Source organism: Nelumbo lutea, chromosome 3 (genome assembly GCF_056320005.1).
Source record: "Nelumbo lutea isolate HS-2025 chromosome 3, American lotus-T2T, whole genome shotgun sequence".
NCBI classification, from domain to species: Eukaryota; Viridiplantae; Streptophyta; class Magnoliopsida; order Proteales; family Nelumbonaceae; genus Nelumbo; species Nelumbo lutea.
In genome coordinates this window covers 116,148,284-116,175,835 of record NC_142686.1, presented here as the reverse complement: position 1 = coordinate 116,175,835, position 27,552 = coordinate 116,148,284, and the positions used below count along the sequence as shown (strand labels likewise).

At 43.9% G+C, this 27,552-nt stretch overlaps 2 pseudogenes across 2 annotated transcripts; one reads left to right on the top strand and one right to left on the bottom strand.

Moving 5' to 3' along the window:
- The first annotated feature begins 20,762 nt into the window (after positions 1 to 20,762).
- Positions 20,763 to 22,918, top strand: LOC148867886 (protein CHLORORESPIRATORY REDUCTION 6, chloroplastic-like; annotated as a pseudogene). The gene is made up of 7 exons (XR_016109603.1): positions 20,763 to 20,772; positions 20,856 to 20,912; positions 21,072 to 21,268; positions 21,361 to 21,445; positions 21,863 to 21,943; positions 22,113 to 22,318; positions 22,404 to 22,918. The product of XR_016109603.1 is annotated as a protein CHLORORESPIRATORY REDUCTION 6, chloroplastic-like (transcript).
- Positions 22,919 to 23,769: 851 nt separating this feature from the next.
- On the bottom strand, positions 23,770 to 26,743 carry LOC148867885 (cation/calcium exchanger 4 pseudogene; annotated as a pseudogene). The gene has a single exon (XR_016110484.1). The product of XR_016110484.1 is annotated as a cation/calcium exchanger 4 pseudogene (transcript).
- Between the last annotated feature and the right edge of the window lie 809 nt (positions 26,744 to 27,552).

Here is a 27,552-nt window from a genome sequence, read left to right as displayed (position 1 = left end):
TCCACAAGATCATAAGCCTTCTCTAGGTCTAACTTACACGCAAAACCTTGATTCCCCGACTTTCTCATGTCCTCAACACACTCATGTACTATTAAAAGCTTATATGTTATTTGTCTATCTTGCACAAAAGCACCTTATGCTTGACTAATGATGGATGGTAGTATTACTCGGATTCTCAGAGACAACATTTTATCCAAAATTTTATAGATGCTATTCACCAGACTGATTGGCCTAAAATCCTCAGGGTCCTTTGCATCTATCTTCTTTGGGATTAGGGCTAAGAAGGTTGCATTAGTTTCAGGGCTCACCTTGTTTGTATTTGCAAATTCTTGAAACACCTTAACAAGGTCTTCTTTAATCACATCCCAACAATCCCGATAAAAAGCCATTGTGAAGCCATCTGGACCAAGAGCTTTGGATCTATCCATTGAAAACACCGCATGTCCGATCTCTTCTTCACTAAAATCCCTTTCTAACTAGTTTATTTGTTCTTCAGATAACCTGGTCCACTCCAAATCTTCCAATATTGGCCTATTATTCAACGGTTTCCTATAGATCGATTTAAAATGATCCACAAACAACCTTGCTATCTCATCTTGATTTGTTACTTCCTCTCCATTCACCTCTAACTTAGCCACAAATTTTTTTCTTCTCCTCCCATTAGCCAACGCATGGAAAAATTTTGTGTTTCCATCTCCTTCCTTAATCCATTTATGTCTTGACTTTTGCCTCCAAGAAATTTCCTCTCTCAACAGGACATCTTCCAAATCCTTCTTTAAGTTCCTTCTCAACACCCTTTCTTGCTCACTCATCATCCTTTGGGGTTCTTTAGAATCTAATTCCTCGATCGTAGACAACAAGTTACTTTTTTGTTCCTCTATTCTTCCAAATTATTCCTTGTTCCACTCCTTGATTTTGGACCTCAGCCTTTTTAGCCTTTTGTGGAATCTCACTCCCTTCCACTTCACTCCTCTTAAATCTTCTCTCCACCACTCTCCAATCAAATGCACAAAATCTAGGTGAATTAGCCACATATTCTCAAATCTAAAAGGCCATGGGCCAAAGGCTAATGTTTCAGGACTGAACTAGATAGGGCAATGATCAGAAATGACTCTAGGTAATGCTCTAGCCATTAGGTTCCTCCAATGACTCTCCCACTCTTCATTAAAGAGGAATCTATCTAATTTCGAACAAAAAGGGTTTTCTTGAAAATTAGACCAAGTAAAGTTGGCTTGTAAGAGAGGTAAATCTTTTAGACCACAATTACTAATAAATTCATTAAACTTTCTCATACTGGTAGTAACTGTTCTCTAGGGGTTGTTGGATTCATTACAGAACCTAATTGCATTAAAGTCCCCTCCAAGACACCAAGGACCCTACCATAAGCCCCATATTCCATACAATTCTTCCCACATCTCATTCCTCTCTCTCTATATGTGTTTGGCCCATAGACATTGGTTAAAACCCAAGTAAATCCATCCCTCACATTCCTGACCTTTAATGACACAAAAAATCTCTCTATTAGCTCCATAGTGTTACTATACCTCCAGAGGCACCCCAAGATGGGGTCGAGGTCCAGCAAATTCCTCTTGATCTCCATATACTTCTGACCCACCTTTTATCCATTTTTGCCAACTTGGTTTCTTATATCAATACTGTGTCCTGGTTTCTCTCTTCTTAGTAGGTCTTTAATAGCCCTTCTCCTTCTCTCACTTCCCAATCCTCTCACATTCCAACTTATGATTTTCATTGAGTATTTTTTTTCAAAAAACCCTTCCCAAGAGACTCTATCTACTGCAGAATCTTTCTTCTTTCCCCTCTCCAGCTAAATTCAATGTCACCCTCAATATCTGAAATCAATTTCCCCACTTCTGATCTCTTTTTCTTTTTCCTTCTATTGTTACCCTCGAACTTCCTAGATGGTGCATTAACTTCAGCTACCCCTCCCCCTAACTCGGAAATTCTATAGAATTCCTTCTCTTGAGAAATTTCTGCTCTCTCCCTTTGGCCTAGTTCCTCCTTCTCTTTGTATTCTTCCAACAATGCATAGATCATCTCCCATATTCTCTCTAATTCCTCCTCCTTTCTCTCTCTAGGAGCCGCTTCTTTCCCTCTCAGTTCTCTCTCAGACCCGCCATTCTCTCTTCTCTTTCCCCCGACTAGAACTTCGCTCGGGATGCTGGAGTATCCTATCAACTTTAGCAATTGAACTATTCTTCCCGTGCTTCCCTTCTTCCGGTATTACATTACAGACCAAGGTGTTAAGATTTTTCCTTACCGACCTTGTATCCTGATTTTCCTGAGCTACTGGGCTGACTTCCCTTGCGAGTGCAGGCATCACCTGAACCTCAGATCTTGTCAGACGATCCAAATCATTCACATCGTCTTCTTCATCTTTTTAAGAAACATCTTCTTCTTTGTTTTCTTGAAAATGCACCTCTGTACCCCAACTGTCTTCATCAAAAACACTTCTCGTTCTGCTCAGGTCAGTGCTCCCTAAGCTCACTGTATAGTCTGAATCGGTCTCACTAGCTTCGTCTTGCTCAGAGCATGGATGCTCCTTCCGCCCTTCAAGATCAGTTCACCTGAAGCTCCTTGGATTGCGTCTTTCTGGCGACAGTCTGTTTATCTTTTTTGCCGCGACCAAGTGTAGGGAGTTCCCTGAAATGGCGAACTTCTCTCTCCATGGTATTCGGCCTGTTGAGATCAACGAAGAAGAAGATAGATGGACTTTACCATCTATCGACTCTCCCTCCTTAGTCACATGACCTTTTTAAAAACATGTGATCCTCTTTGATGGGCTGATAATGTTCGGCCGATTTGGACTTTTAACAAAATGTTCCTTCTGTCCCGCCTTAGATAGGCCCCCAATGGTCGGCCCATTATAAACATTGTCCCTTCTATAATTATTTGGCCCAATTTTTAATAATTGGGGCCCACCACTTGGGGAAAGCCCATTCCCAATTATTTGGCCCGGATTGGGTAGAGATTGGGATTTAGGCCCTATTAATTTTAAAAGTCCCCAGCTTTTCAGCTCCCTTACTCTCTTCCCCCTTTCTCACCTTTTCTCAGTTGAACATGTGCATTTAATGAAGTAGCTTGGACGCCATGTGTTACTGCTAGTGCATATGTTCTGTCAGGTGTCTATCTCATGCCTTGTTGATCACCAGCAAAGCTTTTGAATTGCCAAAAGCTTGCTTGCCCTCTTTTGTGTAACTGTGTCTACCTTGTAGGTTAGGCAACCCCTTACTGCCACGTAATGTTTCTTCTTCAACCTTACCATCTTCCTCCCTACGAGCTTCCTTCCACATTTCAGCTTCAATGGAGGAAGTCAACCAGACCGCCATGAACGCTCCTTCAACTCTCAGGTTCACTTTTCTGGGAATCTCCTTGGGCTTGACACCATCTAGTAAGATTGCTGCAAACCTTAGATCTCCCCAAAACACACCCGCCAATCTTGCTCCACATAATGATGCAATGGCTTCTACTACTTCATCCTTCCACAGATGGAAAGGTAGACCCACCACGCGTACTTTAACTCCATCCATTACCGAGTATTCCTTCGAGTTTGATGAAGGAGACCACCTGTAAATGTTCATCGACCCCAGTTTATCTTGCAAGCACACGACCTCAACTTCTGTCTTATTGTCCAGACAATCTAGCAAAGCTTTGCATCCATCAAAAGGAGTTAATACATATGTGGTCGTCATCCTCAGCTGTTTTGTGACCAACTCAGCAATCTCCTCCCAGTTTCTACCTGGTTTATCGACTTCAACTACAGTTTGTTGGACCACTCTCCTGCTGCTGCCGAAGTCAATATTGCTGCTTTGTTTCCATCTTGCACTAGGGTAGGGACCATTCTGTTGGGAGGCTCAAAGTTCACTCCTGTCTTCAGGACAACCTCTTTTGCCTTCTTCTCCACACCTTTTTCCTATTTCATCTTCATTCTAGATATAAAATCTCTCACGGCTTTGACTATTTCTATCAACCCTTGGCTCTTCCTTCCTTCTGGAAAGCAGACCATCTGCTTCCTGGCATTCTCATACTGCTCTAATAGTGTTATGAAGAACCCTTGGTGCTTTTTCCTGCTTTCCACCACATATCTCCTTCCCACCTCTGTTATAAGTTCTTTCCAGCATCCGTCCTTTCCTTTTGCACATGCTGCAACTACAAAGTCTCTGAACCATTCTACCACATTCAGTCCTACCAACAGCACCGTAGCCAGCTTATCTTCCCTGATTTTCACGCTAATCTGCCCTCTGATTCTTAGTTCTTCCAGCAGAAAGTTCTTCGCCTCCACCTTGAGGTACTTTCTCCATCGTTTAGCCTCCACGAAGTTCATGGCTCCCAAGTTCATCTCTTGTACAACTAATGTTGGGAGATAACTACCTAATTGGAAGCCTTCCTATTGCTTTATATAGCAAATATTAAAAAAACAGATACTTTATTATATTCATCATATACATATAAACCTGCTAATTTATGGCTTCATCACATCAATAATTCCTAATTAAGTTTTTATTTCACATATATAGCCAAATACATCAGCAATTTTCGGTACATACATGCATGCTCAAATATTAATCCTGTATATATTTACTATATTGCCAAGAGAGAAGTCTATATATATCTTACTCTATCCCAAGCCTCTTTTTGAGCTGCAATACAAATTCGTATATCTTGTGGTGGTGGGGAAGAGTCTCGTAGACACTCTCCCTCTCCATGTACCTTTTCCCCCAAGCCACTATCTTTGGGCACTCAGATTCAATGCTGAAGTTCCCACAGGTCTCAGTGGAGTAAAACTAGCTGTAGGAGGGAACAAGGCTCAGTTCCACAAAGCCAAAGGTCTCACCCCCGAAGTATGGCTTCTCTCCAAGCTATCCTTGTAAAACTTTCAGACTTTGTATAAGCTCCTTCTTGGCTGTTTCTTCCTCCATATTCTGCTCATACAGTAGTACATCTGCATTATTAACAAAAGTGACTGGTCAATAACATCTCAGAAGTCAGATCCCACATCAGATAGAGTGAAATTATTTGATGAGCTTATCACAGAATCGGTTCCAATGAGATGGTAAAGTTGGTGTATACAGTAGCTGTATAATCCCAATGAGATGGTAAAGTTGTATAATCCCAATGAGATTATACAGTAGCTGTCTATGAAAACCTTGTATATTCCCACTGTAGTACTGTATACAGTGGGATTAAACAATCCCACTGTATACTGTGCAGAGAGATTATACAGTAGCTACTGTACAATGGGATTGTATAGTCCCAACTTTACCATTGGGATTGTACAAGTTGAACCTTCTTTTTAAATGATCTTTTTGTATAACCCCTTTGTAGAGGTCCTCTTTGTACATGGGCTGATGTACTTTTGTTTGTTCTTCAATATAATACTTTACCTTCTTCAAAAAAATAATGAAAACCCTGTACAAGGTTTTTCCAAAGAATTCCACTATATATGGAACACACATACACTCTTACAGGGTATGGAACCATGTAAGAGTGTACTGTAGTATCCCCATAGAACCTGCCCCATGTTTCTTTCTAAGTATGTAAATGGTACCAAATACAACCTCTTATCAATCTCTCTGTTCTTCACTGCAGCATAGGAGTGTCACTCCAAGTAATTTTAATCTCTCTGCAGAATAAGAGTCTACTGTATAATCTCCCTACTAATACTAAATTATTTGAATCTCACTGCAGCATAAGAGTGTACTGTATAATCTCCCTGTATGGGACCCTGTAAGAGTGTACTGTAGTATCCCCAAAGAACCTGCCCCATGTTTCATTCAAATCTCTCTTTACCCAATGAACCATCTATTAGAAAGTTCCATCTATTTACCCAACGAGTTTTCTCAAGGTTGAAAAGGAACCCTTGAGGGTCCTGATTACCAGTTCTGCAGGCATGTTTTCCTTCGGGTAACCTATAGAATCACTTGATTAATGTTTGACAAAGTCAATCTGATTAGAATAGGAATGATACTGAAAATGATATCTGTCCTTATGCAATGAATGCTTAGAATTGTCAAATCACCTATTAATACATTGTGGTTTTTATTTGTACATATGGAGCGTATCCTTATGGGGTTTAATTTTGTTTACTGTAATCAATTCTGGAACTAAATTTTGGTAGTCAGTATCTTTTTGGTCTCATTTTCATATATTCTTCCGATACATCATTAATTGAATACAGCATGAACTTAATCTTAACAAGTCTTAATATCCTCTGGACATTTGAAGATTTGGAATTTTAAACCCAATTACATGTTGTAGTTAGTCTATGTCAGACCAGAAAATAAATGACATATAGAACAATGCATGTTTGTCAACTGCATACCACATACTTTTAGGTCCTTCAGTTGTCCAAGTGAAATGGTAGTATGGATTGATTATAATTCTTAAAAGAACTAGCAAGCAAGTTATAACTTTTTTTCTTTTGAGAAAAGGTAAAGTATATAGTATTAGTGTCGAAAATTACATATCCTGTATAGTAAGAAGCTGCACAAATATAAACCCATTTACTAACCCTAAAAAAATCCACGCTCAAAAAATATCATCTTTATATACATTAGATATTGGCATCCAGCCCTTTAGAACCTCTACTACATAATTAGTCACCCCTACCTCTGGCTTTGCTTTCTGCTTGAAAATCCAGCCATTTCTTTCAATTGGAATATCTATCTACATAGATCTTCCTTTTTTGGACATACCTGGAATCTTCCACCTTTTTAATACCTTTACCGACCTTGGACCAGTTTAAAGGAACTGAGTTTAAAAGTGACTTCATACTGTTGTAGGAAAACTACAGTGGATAAGTAGATGGTTTGAGGATTTAGTTTCTTGGCCACAAAATAGACAGAGCAGGTCTGGAGTAATAAAGCCTATCTTTATCAGCATTTCCTTTGTGAGGTACTTCCCCCTTGTGACCATCCAAGAGAAAATTTTGAATTTCGAAGGGGCAGCAATTCCCCAAATGGTCTTATTCGATACAACAACATGAGTTTAGCAAGATTTGGGTGTTGCAATCCAGAAATCATGCTAATCTCATTTACAAATTCACTCTTTCCTTGCTTTGATTTGGAAGAAAGGAGTAATGGCATACAAATTAAACCCAACTAATATTTTACCAAGCATTGTATAGGCTGTTTAAGTAGTGTACCTTGTAAACAGATCCAAAACAACTTTCTCCAATCTTGTTTGCTGCATGAAAGTTGTTGGTTGCAACTTTAATTTGTCTTAAGGTAAAGGAACCCATTTGCAGACCTAACCCTCTTAAATCTATACAAGGAGCCAGGTAAGAGAATGCTGATTATTGAAGAGTCACTCTGGTGCTTTGCATCTAGAGGACATACTCTGATTAATGCCAGAAGCCATAAATTTTCAAATACATAAGGAAAGAAAAATAAACCAAGTTCTCTTGAGGGAAATTTTTGCATGTTTCTTTAAATTTATCAATTCCATATTATCTATAGTAAATTTAATACCAAATGTCCATGAAATTGCAAGAGACCCAAATTGTTTATGCTAAAACTGGTATATGGGTTTGACATTTAACTTGGAACTACGTTTCCTACACATAGAATGCCTTTTTATATCATCATTCTTCAGTATCATCATTGTAGATAGCTTTTTGTTCCAATTTGCTTCATGAATTTTTCTCTATTGATAAATTGGTAAAAACTAAAATGCCCCTTTCCCCCAATTGGTGTTGCAGGTATAGAGGGAACAAGGTAGGTTTAGTGATAATGGTTTGACAATTCATATTTTTCATTAGTGTTTTGGGAAAATAGCTACATTATATTGACATTTCAAGGGTGGGGTTAAGGAGTGAACAAGTAGGTTTAGGAGTAACATTTAATGATCGATTTTCTTTCTCCAATGTTTATTTGATATGTCTATACTTCTCATTTCATTGTATCTCCCCTGTTTTGACTTCAATTGGTGTGCACAGAATGGTTTATGCAAGTTCACGGCCGAAATTTATAATCTGTATACTGATCACATTTAAGGTGAATGGGATATATGTGTAGATTACTTATTGATGAAGGATGATTTGGCCCGACCTCACAGTTATGCGACACATGGCAAAAGCAACAACTCGGCACAAAAGCAAGCCTAAGGCGTTTTCACCAAGGGGAGAAACCAGCGGACCGAACTCCCTACTAGGGGCCCGAACTCACCCTTGGCCTCAAACCGGAAAGTAATCCACTGGCCTGCCTTGCAACAATTCGGGACATACCTCGCCGAACTGACCTGCCTTGCAACAGTTCGGGACATACCTCGATGAACTGACCTACCTGGTAACAGCTCGGGATACACCTCGCCGAACTGGCCTGGCTTGTAACAGCTCGGGATACCCCTCGCCGAACTGACCTGCCCTATACATACCTCCGAACTCAAGACTTCGCCTCGCTCACCACTCCACATCACCTTCAGGGCACCAAAACCAAACAAACCGTACTATGCTTGACACTGAGGAAGTCCATTCCCGAGGGCGCCGCACCTAACTGACTTGGAATCTGACGCTTGACGGCCGCACTCTAAACGACCACCTGCCACCGCCACCTGACACCGCCATCTCCAATTAGAGAGACGGTTAGGCAGTGACGGTTCTGTCCCAGCAGAAAGGAAGACAGCCGAATTGATAGACGAAAGGGTAATCATACCCGACCTGACAAGGGCCTCGGAGCGAGTGCGCGAAGTGATTATAAGAGCCACCTGCCCCCAACGAACAAGGTATGTGAACTTTGCGCTATCTGGTCTACACTTTGCCTTTGAGAGATTACTAACTTGAGCTTCGGAGTTGTCACACCAAGTTCCCCCCGGAGTTCTCTCATCTTTCCCGTTTCAGGCTCCCCGACGCTCCAGCTCAGAGGCGAGTTCGTTGACAGCTAAGACCGGCCGGATTGCGCTCCATCAATTGGCGCCGTCTGTGGGAACGCTTCTAAAAGCCTCCCTCTAAATCTCTTTTACCTACCCTTCTTTCAAAAACTCCAACACCAAAATGGCCTCCTCCAGCAGTGCCGGACGTGGAATCGAAATAGCCACTACCGGAGAGCAAATTCATGTTCCGACGGTGTGCATTGGACAGTTCACCATCCCCCTTTCAGTGGATGGGATCCCAAGTTTGAATGTGCCACATGCGGTGGCACCTCTAAACACTCCCTCTCTGAACATCCCTCTTCCACTCCCCATCGAAACGAACTTCGCGGAACCAACTGCTGCCCCACTGGCAGCCCGCCAAAACCAGATAGATGATCCGATGCAATGCATGCGGGCAATGCAGGCCCAAATGCAGCAATTCTAGCAGCACCAACTCCAACAACACCAGGTGTTGCACCACCTCTCCCAACACCATTATCAACAACAATTCCCTCAGCTACCCTTGAACCAGCCACTCCCCCCCCCCCGGCACCCCGTTTCAAAGCCGGTCAAGGCCTCCCCTCAAGGTGGACGACCTCACCAAGGAGAGGCTTCCCGACTGCAGAACCCCCCTAACAATCAGGCCTCATCCTTGGGCCAAAATCAAAGAAAGATCACCCCCGCCCCGTAGCCCGAGTTTCCACTCACGGAGAACCGCTTCAGTGCCTTAGCAGCAGGCCAGCAATCCAGGCCCATGAGCTCGGCAACACGGAGGCAAGCAGCGCCAGTACCAGGCCCACTCAAAGAAGGCACCGACGAAGTCGCCGAACTGCTACCCGCGTGCTACCCGAACTCAGAGGCAAGGAAGAAACGAGCTCGGGCGAGGTAAAAACCATCCCCATTCTCTCAGTTCCTTTCCCCCTTTCAGCAAAACTTTTGGCAGTCCCCTTGCCTAGAGATTTCAAACTCCCTTCTCTGGACAAGTATGATGGGTCCTTTGACCCCAACGACCACGTCGACGCGTTTCAGTCGCAAATGCACCTCGCTAGGGCAAGCGAGTCGTGCATGTGTGTGGCCTTCACCACCACCTTCAGAGGGGTGATCCGCACCTGGTACCGGAACCTAGCTTCCGGGTCAATAAGAAGCTGGCCCCAGTTCGTGCAAATCTTCACTGTGCACTTTGTTACCAACAAAAGGTGTCCCAGAACCGAGGAAAGTATCTTCGGGGTAATCCAAAGAGAGGGAGAACCCATCCGGAGCTACATGAAACGATTCAATGAAGCATGTTTGCAGATCCCTCGGTTAGACCCCGCGGTACAGCTCACCGCGGCCAAAAGAGGGGTGACGCACAAAGAGTTCAAATGGCACATGGTGACCAGCCAGCTAGCAATCGTGTCCGACTTCCTCAGGCTCACGGACAAGTTTATGAGAACAGAGGAAGAGATCAACCAGAGAAACGAAGGCGGGGTTGAAAAAAGAAAAAGAGAGGGCGAGCCCTCCAACCCCGGTGACAGAAGAGGCCATAACCGAGAGGCGAAGCCAAGCCAGTTGTCCTGAGCTCCCTTAGCAGTTCGGACGGATTACACGCCATTGAATACAAGGCGGGTCGAGATCCTAATGACGATCAAGGACGCCCCTTATGTAAAGTGGCTACTTCACCTGAAGAGCAACCCCAACGAGAGGAACAAAAATTTATATTGTAGTTTTCATAAAGATCACGGTCATAGCACCGAGCAATGTAATAATCTCCGCGATGAGATAGAAGGACTCATCCGTCGCGGGTACTTAAGAAATTTTGTACATTATGACAATAGTAATAAAGCAGGTCGGCAAGGGGAACACGGGAAGGATGTCCCCGAGTCGAGCAACAGACCGGCCGAAGCCTTGCAGCGACCTCCCCCAGAAGAAAGGCCAGTCCGGGGAACCATCCATGTGATAGTGGGCGGTTCGGTAGTGGCAGGATGCACTTCGGCGGCAGCAAGGACGTCAGTTCGCGAAGCAGCCCGAGAGGAGCAGAACCCTCCCAAGAGGCCGAAGAAGGAAGAACCGATCTTTTTTACAGAAGACGACGCGCGAGGTGTTCACTACCCCCACGACGACGCGCTCGTCATAAAGCTAAGGATCAGCGACTTCGAATTCCGGTGCGTACTGGTAAACTCAGGCAGTTCGGCGGACATACTATTCAAATCGGCGTTTGACCAATTGCAGTTGTAGAAAAGTGATTTGAAACCCGCTCACACTCCTCTAGTAGGTTTCAGCGGAGAGGAAGTCAGGCCCTTGGGAAAAATAACAGTACCTGTGGAAGTCGGCACATGGCCGTGCGTGGTAAGACTCAACCACGATTTCTTGGTGGTCGCGACCCTCTCCCCATACAACGCCATAATAGGGCGACCAATTACGCATATTCTGCGTGCAGTGGTCTCCACCTATTATTTGGCAATGAAGTTCTCCACGGATTTCGGTGTGGGGGTAGCGCGGGGCGACCAACTTGAGTCCCACAAATGTTATGTTGCTGCCCTGAAAGGAAAAACCAAGGCAGCCGATGATCTCAAACTAGAGCGACCTGCGAAGCAGGGCGAGGAACGAGCTTCGCCCACTGAGGAAACAGTCGCAGTCCCGGCCTCGGCTACAAATCCGGCGCGAACACTACAGATTGGTGCCTCCGTCAACGAGCCTTTGCGAACTGAACTGGTGAATTTCTTACTCCAAAATTTAGACATTTTTGCATGGTCCGCGACAGATATGCCGGGTATTGACCCCGGCCTTATAACTCACAAGCTTAACATTGACCCTGTAGTCAGACCCATTAGACAAAAGAAACGCAACTTAGCCCCGGAGCGCTGGAGGGCGGTCGACGAAGAAGTCGAAAAGCTCCTCACAGCGAACTTCATAAGGGAAGTTCATTACCCGAGTTGGGTAGCCAACCCAATGCTGGTGAAAAAAGCCAACGGCAAGTGACACATGTGCGTCGATTACACCGACCTGAACCGAGCTTGCCCAAAAGACTGCTTCCCCCTGCCCCGAATTGACCGCCTGGTGGACGCGACCTCGGGACACGAGCTGCTAAGCTTCTCGGACGCCTACTCAAGCTACAACCAGATTAAGATGGACCAGTCCGACCAAGAAAAAACCAGCTTCATTACCGAGTTTGGCCTGTACTATTACAAGGTCATGCCCTTCGGGCTAAAGAATGCTGGTGCGACCTTTCAAAGACTTGTAAATAAACTTTTTCAGCCTTTAATTGGCACGAAAATCGAATGTTATGTAGACGACATGGTCGTCAAAACACAGTTTTCGTGAGAATTAATAAAAGACTTGGATTCTGTCTTCCAAATTCTGTGTCAATATAACATGAGACTAAACCCAAACAAGTGTGTCTTCGGTGTCACCTCGGGTAAGTTTCTAGGGTACATTGTCAACCGGCGCGGTATTGAGGCCAACCCGGACAAAATAAAGGCCATCCTTGACATGAGACCACTCAGAAAGTAAAAGAAGTTCAAAGGCTAAACGGCCGCATAGCCGCTTTGAGCCGCTTCATGTCGAAGTCGGCAGACCGCTGCCTACCTTTCTTCAAGGCAATCAAAGGCAAAGGGTTCGAATGGACCCGAGATTGCTAGCTCGCGTTCGACGAGCTAAAAACTTACCTCGCCACCATACCAACCTTATCCAGACCCGAGGAGGGCGAGGTCTTAGAACTGTACCTCTCGGCGAGCGACGAAGTTGTCAGTTTGGTATTAGTAAAACAAGTAGATCGGGTCCAGCGGCCCGTCTATTATGTTCGTAAAATTCTGCAGGGAGCAGAAACAAGGTACCCGCAAATAGAAAAAATTGCCTACGCAGTGGTGATATCAGCTCGGAAACTCCGCTCGTACTTCCAAGCTCACACCATCGTCTTCTTAACCGACAAACCCCTAAGACAAATCTTGCTGAAGCCCGTGGTCTCTGGTAGGCTGACAAAGTGGGCCATCGAACTCAACGAGTATGATCTCCAGTACAAACCACGGACCGCAATTAAGGCCCAAGCTTTGGCAGATTTTATCGCCGAGTGCACTTTCAGCCACGAAGCCCTACAGGTTGAGCCTGAGGTCCCCAGTTTGGGCGAACCCGGAGCTCCCAAGCCAATAGAGTCTGAACCCCGTGAAGTAGCAGCCAGTGTGGCATCTCTCCTGGTCAGGCGAAACGCGAACTGGGATGAGGAGCCCTGGATCCTTCACGTGGATGATTCCTTGAATCAGCAAGGCAGCGGGGCTGGAATAGTCTTATGCAGCCCGGGAGGCACAAAATTAGAATACGCACTACGCTTTGAGTTCGCGGCATCCAACAACGAGGCAGAATATGAAGCACTAATAGCTGGGCTGAACCTAGCGCGAAAGGTAAAGGCAAAACACTTGGCCATCTGCAGCGATTCCCTGCTCGTGGTCAACCAAGTTACGGGCGAGTATAAAGCATGCGAGCTCTCCATGATTGCATATTTGGCGAAAGTAAAAGAGGCCCTGCTCAACTTCCAGTCACACTTCATCAAGCAAATCCCGAGGTCAGAGAACACTGAGGCCGACGCTCTGTCCCGGTTAGCCAGAAGTCACAACAACATGAGAACCGTGTACATAGAGGATTTACCTCGGCCTAGTATTCTCGGGGGGCAGAGGAGGCTGCTCCAATCCTCGAAGCAGAGCCGAGCTGGATCGACCCACTCGCGAGCTTCTTGATAGATGGAACCCTCCCTGTAGAACGCAATGCGGCCAAGAGGGTGCAGCGCCAGGCAGCCAAATACGTCATAATAGACGAACGGTTATACCGACGGTCCTACACGCTCCCCTACTTGCGTTGCCTGCGACCTGCCGAAGCCGAGTTCGTACTCCGCAACACTCATGAAGGCCTATGCGGCGGACACTTGGGGAGCAGAGCACTCGCCCAAAAAGCACTTCGACAATGATACTACTGGCCAACGATGAAGGCAGAAGCTGTCGAGCTCGTCAGAAAATGCGACAAGTGTCAGAAACACGCCAATATCCACCATCAGCCTGCTTCCGACCTCAAATACCTCGCCAGCCCGTGGCCCTTTGCACAATGGGGCATCGACCTCCTGGGGCCATTCCCGCCAGCAACAGATGGAAGAAAATTCCTAGTTGTTGCAGTAGATTACTTCACGAAGTGGATAGAAGCCGAACCTCTGGCAACTGTTACTGCCTGAAACATACAAAACTTCTTTTGGATGAACATAATATGTTGTTTCGGGTTACCTTGGATACTAATTTCCGACAACGACAAGCAGTTCGAGGATATCAAGTTCCAAGAGTGGTGCCAGAACATGGGGATTCGGCAAAACTTCACATCAGTCGTGCACCCGCAGGCAAATGGTCAGACGGAAGTAATGAACAGAGCCATCCTGCGCGGACTGAAAGCACGTCTGGACTGTGCTAAGGGACTGTGGGCCGAAGAGCTACCAAGTGTCTTGTGGGATCATCGAACTACAGAAAAAACCGCCATGGGAGAAACCCCCTTCAACCTCACCTACGGCACTGAAGCAGTTATCCCGGCGGAAATCGAAGTACCAACATTGCGACTAGAAACATACGACGACCGAACAAACGGAGATGAGTTACGTACCAACCTTGACCTACTGGACAAGGTAAGGGACCTCGCGCACATCTGAACAGCGGCCTACCAGCAACAGGTAGCTCGCTACTACAATGCCAGAGTAAAGCGACGAAGCTTCCGAATTGGCGACCTGGTCCTTCGTAAGATTATGATGCCCGAACCCGGCGTGGGCAAACTTGGACCAAACTGGGAAGGGCCCTATAAAGTAAAGAGAGCGCTCGGGGGGGCATACGAGCTCGAAACCTTGGAAGGCAAACTAGTACCTCGAGCGTGGAACATCGTGAACTTAAGGCGATACTACCTATAAACCGCCAAGCGAAGTGGACGAAATCGCTATAAGGTCCTATGGGCCACGATGCAGAGCCAAGAGTAACCTCGGCGTAAACAAGCAAAGAAAAGTCGGGCATATTATCAGCTCGGCAAAAAATCAGTTCGCTGCAAAAGCCTTCGCGGCAAAACAAGTCACGGAAGTACAACTTCAAATCCGTTGCAAAGAATCAGTTCGGGAAAAAGGAACACGGGCAAAAAGATTTCTATTCCGTTGCAAGAAACAGGAGTACATTGGCCATCAGAAGGCACTTCAAAAAAAAAAAAAAAGATTATCTTTACATGCCCGGAGCTACTTCTTCGCCATCAGAAGGCACTTCAACAACACGCGAAGGCACTGCCTCTCCTTCAGAGTCCAGCTCGCCATCGGCAGCATTGGCCATCTCCTGAGTTATACGCGAAGTGGATATGGCACTAACATCGAGGTCGGGGTACGTGTTCCGGATCATCCACCGGCTCAGCTTGAACCCCCTTCTGTAAGAATCCACCATAAGATCGTCAAAACGCGGAGAGACAATATAGTCTTCAACAGCCTTCTTCTTGGCATCTTCAATGCCTTGGGAAAAAATCTACATCTTCTCCCTGATGTCCTCCTGAAGATATTCGACTTGATGCTGCAAGTCCAACTTCAAATCTGCCATGTGTTTGACGACTACCCCCATGGCCTCGGCATCACGCTGAGACATCGCCTGCCTGGCCATGGCAACGCGAGCAGCTCCTTCGGCAGCATAAGCGGCCGCCTCAGCGGCTCGGGTATTCGCCTCGGCGGCACGGAAAGCCTCTTCAGCAGCATGGGCGGTAGCCTCAACAGCTCGCGCCTGTCACGAGCTCCTCTCCACTTGGGCCGCTAAGGTGTGAATTGAAGAATTCACCTACCAAAAGAAACAAGTGAGCAACAGCAGCAAAAGCGATAGAAAGTGAAGGCAGACGAAATCTGACTTACCACCATAGTGTGTGTTACGGCGCGGCAGGCGACCTGATTCAAAGGAAGATCGGTCCACACCGCAATCTCCTCAGTGAAAGTAGCCTCCCTACTCTTCTGAAGAGCATAGTTCGGCGTCAACACGCTCCTGAACTCCCCTTGAGCTCCCAAGCCCGAGGGCCCAGCTCGCATATGAGCGGACCCAGAGTGAGCAGGAGCACTGGAGTATGCAGGAGCACCCGTATGAGTGGTCTCAGCGTAAGGCGCCCCGGTAGTTTCATACATCGGCGGAGTCACCTCGGGCTCCCTCGGCAGATCCTCCGGCGTGTGGCGTGGAATTTGAGGCTCCTCATCTGGGGGCAGCTCGGTACGAGTTCGCTTGGCGACCCGCTTCCTCCTCTTCATACCCTAGAACAGGCGCCCCCCACGAGTTCTCTCCGCATCCATCACAACTGTAGAAACGAGTTCGACATTAGAAAAAATGAAGGAAAAAAGCAAGCAAGAAATCGCAGAACTAGAAACCTACCCGAACTCAGGCCGGCCGCAATAAGCTTGGCCTCCGTCAAGTACTCATAACACTTTAAACCTTCCAGTGCCCATTGCCGGAGGCCCTTCACCGTCTCTTTGTCGAGAGTGACACCAAAATCAGGAGCGGCCTCACCCCACCCGGTCTGAAAGGGCCATCCTTGCGCACTTCGCACGCCGAAACAGTCCCGCTTCCATGCCGGGACCTTATTAGGAAGATCGTGCAGAAGCTTAAAGCCCGGGCGAGGAGAAAGGTAATATGCCCATCTTCCCCCAGGAAGAGAACCGCTTGTCTCTTAAGCATCAAGATGGAGGAGAATATCTCCAAGTCTAAAGGGAAATTCTGCTCGTAGAAAAGGGAGACTGTCCCCACTAGGTTCCGAATAGAGTTCGGGTGAAGCTAGCCAATGGTAACGCCAAAGTGGTTTATGACTTCGACTAAAAGAGGGTGGAAAGGCAGTCGCAGCCCCGCGGCGAGCTGCTCTCGAAAAATCACGATCTCATCAGGACCGTGTTCCCAAGGAAAACTACCTGAGGGAATGAAATATGTATACCCCCAGGCAGATTGTAAGACATGAGTATAGATTGGAGCCCCTCGGGCGTCATGGTTGAGGGACCAAACCTATCTAGCATCCGACCTCGGCGAGAGGTAGACGCCAAACTGCCCGAAGCGGCTCGGCCTATGGGTTCATAGTCATCCTCAAGTTCCACCTCGGGATCACTAAGGCAGTCGGGGGATACGGCTCGGTTTGTAGAACCTACATCAGTCCTACTTGAAGAGTCGTCTGAGCTATCAAAGCTAGACATCGAGGAAAATAAGTGGATTCAGGAAGGTACTCACCGGAAGAAAGTTTTGAAGGCTCCGGAGATGGGAACAAGCCAAAAAACCTTGGAGGCTAAGTAACCAGCCTAGACGCGAGCTGAAAAAAACTTGGACATGAGCTGAAAAACTTGGACGCGAGCTGAAAAGTTGGACGCGAGCTCAATAGGCAAACCGCAGAAGTGACAAATCGACTGGGGTCCCCCACTATTTATAGCTACAATAACCAAGAACCGACCGTGCAGATCAAAGACGATCCGGCGGCCCACATTCGCGCTGACAGCACATCCCCTGAGGTCGAGACATGATTGGCGCACATCTTTCCGAAAAGAGCGACCGTGCCGCACATCCCCCTGCAACTGACAAAAACCGCAAGCGCACGTCCCTTCAGAACGACAGAGACGCGCTTTTTTCAAATTTAAATGACCCACTGTCACGTCCCAGCAGTGCGAATTTTTGAAATTTAAAACGCGCGCTGTCACGACCATCAACATTTATGAGCGGTAGGCACATTTCCCGCCTTTTCAGAACCGAAGAACCTTGGCAAAGGCAACTCGCGCAGTCAAGATTCGAAGGACGGGACAAATCCACTTACCACCTCGCAAAACTCCCCGCACCAGGGCAAGACCCTTGGCGCGAGGAGTGGGGGGCAATTGATGAAGGATGATTTGGCCTGACCTCACAGTTATGCGACACGTGGCAAAAGCAACAGCTCGGCACAAAAGCAAGCCTAAGGCGTTTTCACCAAGGGGAGAAACCAGCGGACCGAACTCCCTACTAGGGGCCCGAACTCACCCTTGGCCCCAAACCGGAAAGTAATCCACTAGCCTGCCTTGCAACAGTTCGGGACATACCTCGCCGAACTGACCTGTCTTGCAACAGTTCGGGACATACCTCACCGAACTGACCTACCTGGTAACAGCTCGGGATACACCTCGCCAAACTGGCCTGCCTTGTAACAGCTCGAGATATCCCTCGCCGAACTGACCTGCCCTATACATACCTTCGAACTCAAGACTTCGCCTCGCTCACCACTCCACATCACCTTCAGGGCACCAAAACCAAACAAACCGTACTATGCCTGACACTGAGGAAGTCCGTTCCCGAGGGCGCCGCACCTGACTGACTTGGGATCTGACGCTTGACGGTCGCACTCTAAACGGCCACCTGCCACCGCCACCTGACACCGCCATCTCCAGTTAGAGAGACGGTTAGGCAGTGACGGTTCTGTCCCAGCAGAAAGGACGATGACCGAATTGACAGACGTAAGGGTAATCATACCCGACCTGACAAGGGCCTCGGAGCGAGTGCGCAAAGTGATTATAAGAGCCCCCTGCCCCCAACGAACAAGGTATGTGAACTTTGCGCTATCTGGTCTACACTTTGCCTTTGAGAGATTACTGACTTGAGCTTCGGAATTGTCACACCGGGTTCCCCCCAAAGTTCTCTCATCTTTCTCGTTTCAGGCTCCCCGATGCTCCAGCTCAGAGGCGAGTTCTTTGATAGCTAAGACCGATCGGATTCGCTCCATCACTTATGTTAAATATGCTTGTTTTGATTATAATTCATAATAAAAAAAAAAAGAACTTGAGTAGAATTAGGGTTTCCCTATTCAGGGTGTATAAGTATCCATTATGTCTACTAAAACCCCTTAATTATATTCCTTAAAAGAAATACCCTTTGATTTTGATTTTATGTAAAAGAGCTACTTTGTAAAGGTTAAACCCAATAACAGATATAAGCAGTCCCATCATCTTGGACTCTTAGAGGGTTATACCCATTAGCGGGCCCCACAATTGGTAGACAGGTCATAGGACCTATACACCATTGGGTACTTATGTATTTAAACTTATACATCTTAACAATGAGTCTCATTAATCGGTAAAATGTGGGATTCACTATACTGATTTGGTAGTGGGCATGACCCACCTTAATATTTTAAACTTAAATATTTTGACAATGGGCCCTGCTGACAGGTGGGACCCACTAGTTTGATTTGATAATGGGCATGACCCATTTTAATGTTTTAAACTCAAATATTTGACAGTGTGACCCACTATGTTGATTTGTTAGTGGGCATGACCCACTTTAAGATTTTAAACTTAAATATTTTGAAAGTGGCCCATTGACATGTGGGACCCACTAGTTTGATTTGTTAGTGGGCATGACCCACTTTGAGGTTTTAAGCTTAAATATTTTGACAATGGGCCCCGCTGAGAGGTGGAATCCATTGGTTTGATTTGTTAGTAGGCATAACCCACTTTAAGACTTAAAACTTGAAGATTTTGATAATGGGCCCCATTGACAGGCCATTAGATTGGTTTGATAGTGGGTGTAGCCCACTTTAATGTTTTTATATTGAATATTTTAATAATGGACCCCACTGACACGTGAAATCCACTAGATTGGTTTGATAGTGGGTGTGGCCCATTTTAACGTTTTTATATTGAATATTTTAATAATAGGCCCACTAACAGATGGGACTCTCTAGGTTGGTTTGATAGTGGGTGTGACTCACTTGAATATTTTAAAGTAAAAGAAATTCCATAATGGGACCCACCGCACCGTTAAATTGGTAGTGGGACCTATTAAGCTGAAAGGGGACCCCATTGAATCATGTTATTTAAAACAGTAGATAGTCATTTTTTTATTTTCTTTTCTTTTGACGTGGATAAGATCCACGGAATATGACAATGGGTCCCCCTAATTATGGGTGGGACCCATCAAAACAGAAGTATTTATATCTATTATAAGAGTGGAGTATATCCCCTTTGAGGTGGATGAAATCCACTGAATATTACACTAATTATTAAATGTTATTTGGATTTATAGTGGATGGGACCCACCAAACCAGCAATTATAAATGTGGGTCTACTATGTTGATTTCAACAATGAGTGACGATCCCCTGTCAATTTATATTTAGCTTTGAATGTGATGAACAGGATCCACCGATTGCAACATTGTGATCTACTGTTGCAAGGTTTTATATAAGATCCACATGACAGTGGGTCTCTCTGTAACATTTGACAGCAAATTATCAGTAGCAAGTGGCATTACAGGTGGTAAATCAGCACACCTATCCCCTTTTTAAGTGGATAAAATCCATTTACAGTGGGATCCAGAAACATGTATTTTATCCATTATATTGAATGTTCTTTTGAGATGCATAAGATCCACCGAACATAACAATAGTTAGTCTCAAAGTATTAATCTTTTTCAGAATATAAATTGAAATAAGATGTTGAGTTCTAATAGAACTCGAGAGAGAAGATAAGATAAGATAAGGATTAATAATAGATATATTTTAAAGGAAAAAAAAGATCTATACCTGTATCACTTAAATCGGTAGATCTGTAAGTTCTCTCCCTTATTTCCTCTCTTCCTCTCTCTTCTCTCCTTTTTCTTCTCTCTCTTTCTCTTTTTTTTTTTTCTTCTTTCTCTCTTCTTTTCTCTGTCGGTTCAATTTTCTTCTGCTCTCCCCCTTATATACAGGGAGACAGTTATAGGGTAGGGAGGTTAGAGCAACCTCCCCATTCTTCATACATGGGGTGGTTGCTTAACTCCCTCCCATAACCAGAACAACTTAAATTTGAATTTATGTGGAGTGGGTCAGTTGTCAAATCCCCCCCCCCCTTCTCAAGCTTTATATTTATTTATATTATTTTTTTTACATCATATATTTTCCTCTCCTTTCCTACCCTTCAATGGTGATAGGTAAAGGGATTGAACTCCTAGAGAATTTTTCCCTCTTTTTGGTTGTTACTATATTTTACCTTGAAGTTCACAATTCTTTGCAGTTTGTTTGGATGGTAGTCCTCCAGCATACCATTTAGATAAAGGATTTGGCTCAGGAAGTAACAATTGACTGGTTTGCATTGGCTGGTTCGTCCTTCAAAGAAGCCATGAAAATGGGTTCTGAAGTATATCAGAATTTGAAGGGTGTGATAAGAAAGAAGTATGGTCAAGATGCCATGAATGTTGGTAATGAAGTAGGCTTTGCTCCTGACATTCAGGAGAACAAGGTCTTGAGTTGCTCAATACAGCCATTGCTAAATCTGGTAACACAGTCCAGGTTGTTATTGGCATGGATGTTACTACTTCTGAATTTTATCGGAAGGACAAAATGTATGACCTAAACTTCAAGGAAGATAACAATAATGGGTCACAGAAGATCTCTGGAGATGCACTCAAGGATCTCTACAAATCATTTGTCTTTGAATACCCAACATTGATTATCCATTTGACCAAGATGACTAGGAACACTACAACAAGCTAACATGTGAAATTGGAGAAAAAGTGCAGACTGTGGGAGATGATCTCTTGGTTACCAACCCAAAGAGGATTCAGAAAGCCGTCAAAGAGAAGGCATGCAATGCTTCTTCTCAACGTCAACCAAATTCGTTCTGTGACCAAGATCATTGAGAAGTTAAAAACTTTTTAAATAGTATTGGCCTTCTAAAGGATGGATGCTTTAGAGGGTCATAATTGATCGATCATTTTAAGCAGGGCAGCATGTGTAATTGGCACATATATGCAACTCTGGAGTACCTGCTCTCAGTTCTCTCTCTCTTACAGTATGTCTTAAAACATAGCTCTGCTTTGTTTAATTTTATAAAATAATTAAAACAGTGTTCCCCAGTTTGAGTTTGATATAGCTCTGTGCAAGCCGAATATAAATCAAGCAAGTAACTGTAAATTTATAATTTCATAGGTCTAAAGCTGGGTCAGGTTACTAGGTTTACACAGAATTGTAACAGATCCAATAACAATGTCAAATGACACAGAAGATAAAGGGTTCTCACAGAAGGGCGTTTTGGCGTAGTTATAGACAATGATATTATTCAGCATCTCGACATATCACCAGTAATTAGCTCACTTTCATCAGGTAAGTAATCATCCGTTTGTGACTTCTGACTCCATAAGGCTTCAGACCAAGAATCTGAACTCTTTATGATCGCTGAAAACTGTTTTTACAACTTTACATATTTTAAACTCTTGTAATGGAATTTCCAAGAATTCCACCTGGAAAATGCCTGCAGATGGTGTCTTTGCAGAGCCAAAAGAGCTTCTTGAACGGAAAGTTGGTTTTACCATAAATTATACAAGTGAGGATCCATATGATCCTCGTGAACTATCTGAATTCCCAGATATAAGACTATGGTTTGTGAGGCTTGATGCTTCTTATCCATGGTTGCCTGTTGTATTGGACTGGTGAGCCGGAGAGCTTGCTCGCTATGCAGCCATGTTGGTTCCTCACAAGGTACTGAATTACTGATTAAGTCGATTAACTTATTTGCTTGTTAGACAATCCATTAGATTCCTAAAGTCCCAGTTTCTTTTCACAGATGAGCATGAGAATGGGTGTTGTATTCAACCCAGAGGCATTGGAATTGTTTGCAATGAAGAAAGCTTTTATTGTGTACTCTTGGTTGAAGCAACATAGAATTCCAAAGCCCAAGTTGAAGACAAGGGACATGGCTAGAATGCTTGGATTTGTTGTAGGGGATAAATTGTTTGATCTGATTGATGCACACCCCATTTCCCCATCATAAGCTGAGAATTTCTGTAGTTTCAATATGTGGGACCTTGCATGAATATCCAATTCCCAGAAAATTTGTGAAGCTCATAAGTACTGGCATTGAGGACATTGAATTTGAGAAACATCCACAAGATGCAACAAGAAAGTTAGAGTGGAAAGACAACAAAGAAGTGAATGCAATCCTTTTCAATAACAAGTATAATGTTTTGATGACTGCAGTATTGTATTGCTCTTCAAACTCCGAAAAAAAAACAAAACAAATGAAGAATAGGTATCATTTTGTTTGACAGAGTATAATATAATTCAAAAAATTTTTCATTTATTCAATCATTTATATAGTAGTTAACAAATATTTTTGTTCATTTCTAAATTTCCTTGTTTGCCAGAAAACTTTATTAAATTTCTCTCTATTAATCCAATGGTTGACATTATCATTATAACCTCCCACGTGCAACGCACGTGCCCTTTTACTAATATATATATATATATATATATATATATATATAGCTTGCTTACAGAACTAATCTCCAACCATAAGATAATTGTACTTTTCCAGACTAGGTCAAGAAGAGAATTTTCCATGGAATGGCACCTTTCAAAAAAATCAATGTATTAGAGAAGAGGCAGATGCACGAAGTGGTTGGATTCAGCATGGTAGTTTCGTTTAACAACGCTGGGTGGTAAGAAGACTCCGCACAGCACCTATCAATATCACACAGATCACTCTAAAAAGATGAAGAGAAAAGCAAAATTACTACTTTATCACAAATGAGCAGTGGATCAACAAATGGATCTTCTGTCTTTTGACATCAACAAAAACCAATAATCTGCTGAAGGGGTCAACATGTTGAACATAATAAATTAATAATAAGAATCCCGTTCAATCTCATAGTCAGCCATATTAATACTTCAAAGTTCAAACTCACACTTTATCTGCCAAATAATTACATTACCATCACACGGTCAGTGTTACATGCATATTGTTAGTACTAGCAACAGTTTAACCAAAATTTGTTTCAGTTCTGAAATTGAACTATTGTTATCAAGTGATTTTGCAATTCCAAGTAGATAGATGAAGCCACATACTCTAAGAAGTTCAGTTAAAAACACCTTTTGCCAAATCAGGGCCAGCACAGTAGAAGCGTATGACAAAATGCACACACAATAAAAGATTTGAAGAAACAACTGATTTGAGCAGATCTCTGTTCAATTATCATTAAACCAGTAATGCATATATCAAGGAAACAGTGTCCTACGTATTTATGTATACATTGTATTGTCACGTACAATACAAAGGGTTCACAATGCCAGCCAAACTTGATTGTACATGAAAACTGCAATAATCCTGCTCCTGACCTTGGTTGAAATAAACATCCAACGTGAACAATTCATGGACACACTTTTGGCAGGTCAGAAAACTGTCAATTTAGACCAGCCAGTGATATAACACCTAATGCACTGCTTATTCTGATTGAGAGGAATAGCAAATAAAGCACTATGAGGCCCACACCCAACAACCTGCTAGGGCGCATGTCATTCCGAGGTAAAACAATGAGTGCCCAGATAAGTCCTGACATGAGAAACCCCATTGTATAAAACAAGCTACTATCTTGGGGAACCAAGTAAGATGCAGGCCTCTGTGACCAGGCTCCAAGCAGCATTGAGATCCCCAAACCAACAAGTGTGTTGAACATGGGCCCTGCATAGCATCCTGACAAAGCAATCTGCACACCATCCCCACCATTCATTGCCAGTGCAACATTTGACATCAAATCACCCATTGAATTGCCCCAGGCCAACACAGTTAATCCAAGTATTGATGGGTTGATTCCTAGAATTACACCAAATGCCACTAAGAGGGCAACAAGTTCATTGGCAACAATGTAGAACCAAATGATACTCATAACAAAACCCCCCAAAACCCATGGAAATAAGAACTTGCGGGGTGGCTGATCAGATTGGGTGAAGAGAAAGGCAAGAATACCAAGTGTACCACCCACCAGAACACCTATGACACAAGCAATTTTTCTGCTTTGAGAATCCAAATTATCTTGAGTATTCCACAGAAATGCCAGAAGCATGGGAGCCAATGAGGCACTGGAGACTGCATAAACTTTGGACCATCGTTGCTCCTCAACTATTGGAATTGTCAACCTTCTTGGGAATGTTAAGGGCATCTCCAACAGAGAAAATATTTTAGAACAGGAAATAAGTGACCGGTCATCAATATCAGTTACTTCATCAGTCCATCCCCACAAAAGCCTTGGGCTATCTAACTCACTAATCTTCAATGTCTGATTTGAATAAATTGCCACATTTGAAGCCCACATCCACTGTGGTAAGGTATTTTGAAGGTGTGGTGGATCACTCTCAGATTCTATGTCAAGTAGTGAGCTGTAAATAGATTCATCTTCCTCACTTCCTATGGAAAATATACTTTCTCTGACTGGAAGCAATGGCGTCACAGCATCCAACCTTAACCTCCGGGCATGTTTCCTCAAGACCTCATTCGCAGCAACAGAGAAAGCATAAGCAATATAGACCGAGACAAAGGCAACTGCTCCACCAACGCTCACTTTCCCAATTATCAAAATTTGTGAAAGTGATATTAGGGTGAGGATGAAAAAACTAACATCTCTGATAAAGCATTTCCTATCAATTTGAACCCTCTTCTCTGCAACACAAAGCGAGACAGTCCCAACAACAACACATGTAACGAAAACAGCTCCACCCAAAACACTATTGAGACCCACCTCACCTACATCCGTGCCCACAAAAGCGGCAATGCTAGCAAATACATCAGGAGCTCCATTTCCAAGAGGAAGTAGAGAAACACCAGCAACCGTTGGGTGAAGCTTCAACAAAATTGAGAGCTTCTCCAAGGAACAACAAAAATAGTCAGCTGCAGTATTACCTAACATATAGAATAAAGCAAGAAGCCATGTGCCCAAGACGGCATACCCCAAGATCCTAAAGTTCTGACAGTCGCAGTAGAAGAACATAATGTAATTAAAGAATCCGTCTAATGCGCACTGCGGTTGAGATTTCACGTACTCACATTGGCTGGCGTAACCCTTGTGTTCCAATAATCCACTGCAAACTGATGGATTGCCTACCGTCAAATTATTCTGGACTTCACCATCAGTACCGACCAGATAATTCGACGAATTAAGACCAATTTCAACGATTCTCCAGTGAATCACCTCTGAATGACCCTTTCGGTCATAAAAATCGCCTCTCGAGCTCCACTGAGGAGGAAGAGTAGAAGGCAACTGCCTGAGGAAAGGATTCCTCAGAATATCTTCGCGATTGTAGAAGAAGAAAAACACCACCAGAGTACAGAGCAAATTAAAAATTCCACGAAATCGACGGCGCCTCGTTCGATAAAAATTGTTCGGCTCTGCCATTCCCCCTTATCTTGGGGCCTGCCGCCCTAAAAATCTGATATTATTCAGGGATACATGAATTCGAAAAATCCAGAAATCTAACCTCAAAAATCTCAATTGCCAAACTGGTAGGCCTTCAACAGAATCTGGATATTGTTTCTATTCACGCACGACGAAACCCAAACTTTTGATTCAATAGGAAACAATATAAGGATAAAAAGCAATGTTTTTTTTTTAGGTAAGAAGGATAAAAGGCAATCTCAAATTACCGATAGAAGAGATTATCTTAACATGGAATAGGATAATCAGAAATAGATCATGAATTCGAGGAAAGCTTATAGTTTACAGGCGAAAGAAGAGTTTTCCGAAGACGGATTAAGGTATCGAGAGGGTCCCTGAAGGAGATAGCTGAAGCTCCCATGAAATAAGCGGCTAATTCTTCCCCTCTCCTCCCTCACCCGGCGGCCATACTGTATCGTCTATTCGACTTCCGTCGGTTGAAAGGACATTTTCAAAACAATTTCGTATAAAGGTGTAACCGTGAAACTTGTAAGGAGGTGTTTGGTATCATGGCCGTTTCCGGTGTTTTCTTGAAGAAATTAAAACACCACGTCACATTGGAAACGATCACAAAACACCATATTTCTTGTTTGATAACGTAGGATTCAATGTCACATCACATGGTTGTTTCAAGAAACGCCTTACTGTTACTTAAAACACCTTTTGGAGCGGTTGTGAGTTGTAAGCCATTTGGCCTCGTTCTTCACTTAAAATGGTCCAACCAAATGAATTCATATCTCCGCCCCACAACGTCCCACAGCACATTCCGCCGTGGATTGCGAACACCCCCATGATGATATTATGGATTCTGATATTATCATCGGGTGATGTTTTTAATACACGTCGGAATATGCTGTGGGACGTTGTGGGGCGGAGATTTAAACACCTTCTTGCTTCCTTCCCAATTTCCCATTTTGTGGAGTCTAATATGAATATACATTTTCTCTGTCTTGTAAGTTGTAACTAAGTGGCATATGCACTCTTTAAGTTTGACATTCAGTAATATAGATCAATGACCTGGTCTGAGATTTGATGTTCCTAATTTTGTAGGGTTGTTGATAGATGTAATTTGTTGATTGGAATGAATTTTCTATGGAAAATTACGGACAAACCTAATGCAGATTTCTAAATTCCCCTATAAATTTATAAACATTATTTTTTTTTGGAAAGCAAAGAGATCCATTGCACAGAAAGAAGCTAAGGATACAAAAGAAGAACCCTCATATTGAGGTTGCGTTGTGTCTCGGGGGGAGGGGTCTAAGGGTTAGAATATAAGATCTATTTACATTGGCCCTTTTAAGTATATCGTGGGCTAGGCCTACATCGTTCCTGTTTACATACACAATTTTAAGATCCACAAAAAAAGAGAGAAGGAATTTGATATGCTCGATCAGTGACTATTCATTCCACCTTGTGTTTACTTTGGTTTCCTTGAGTTTCTGTAGGATCTCCTTCGCATCTGACAAAATGATGGCATGGTTGATACCCAGCATGATAAGTCTTCTCAGG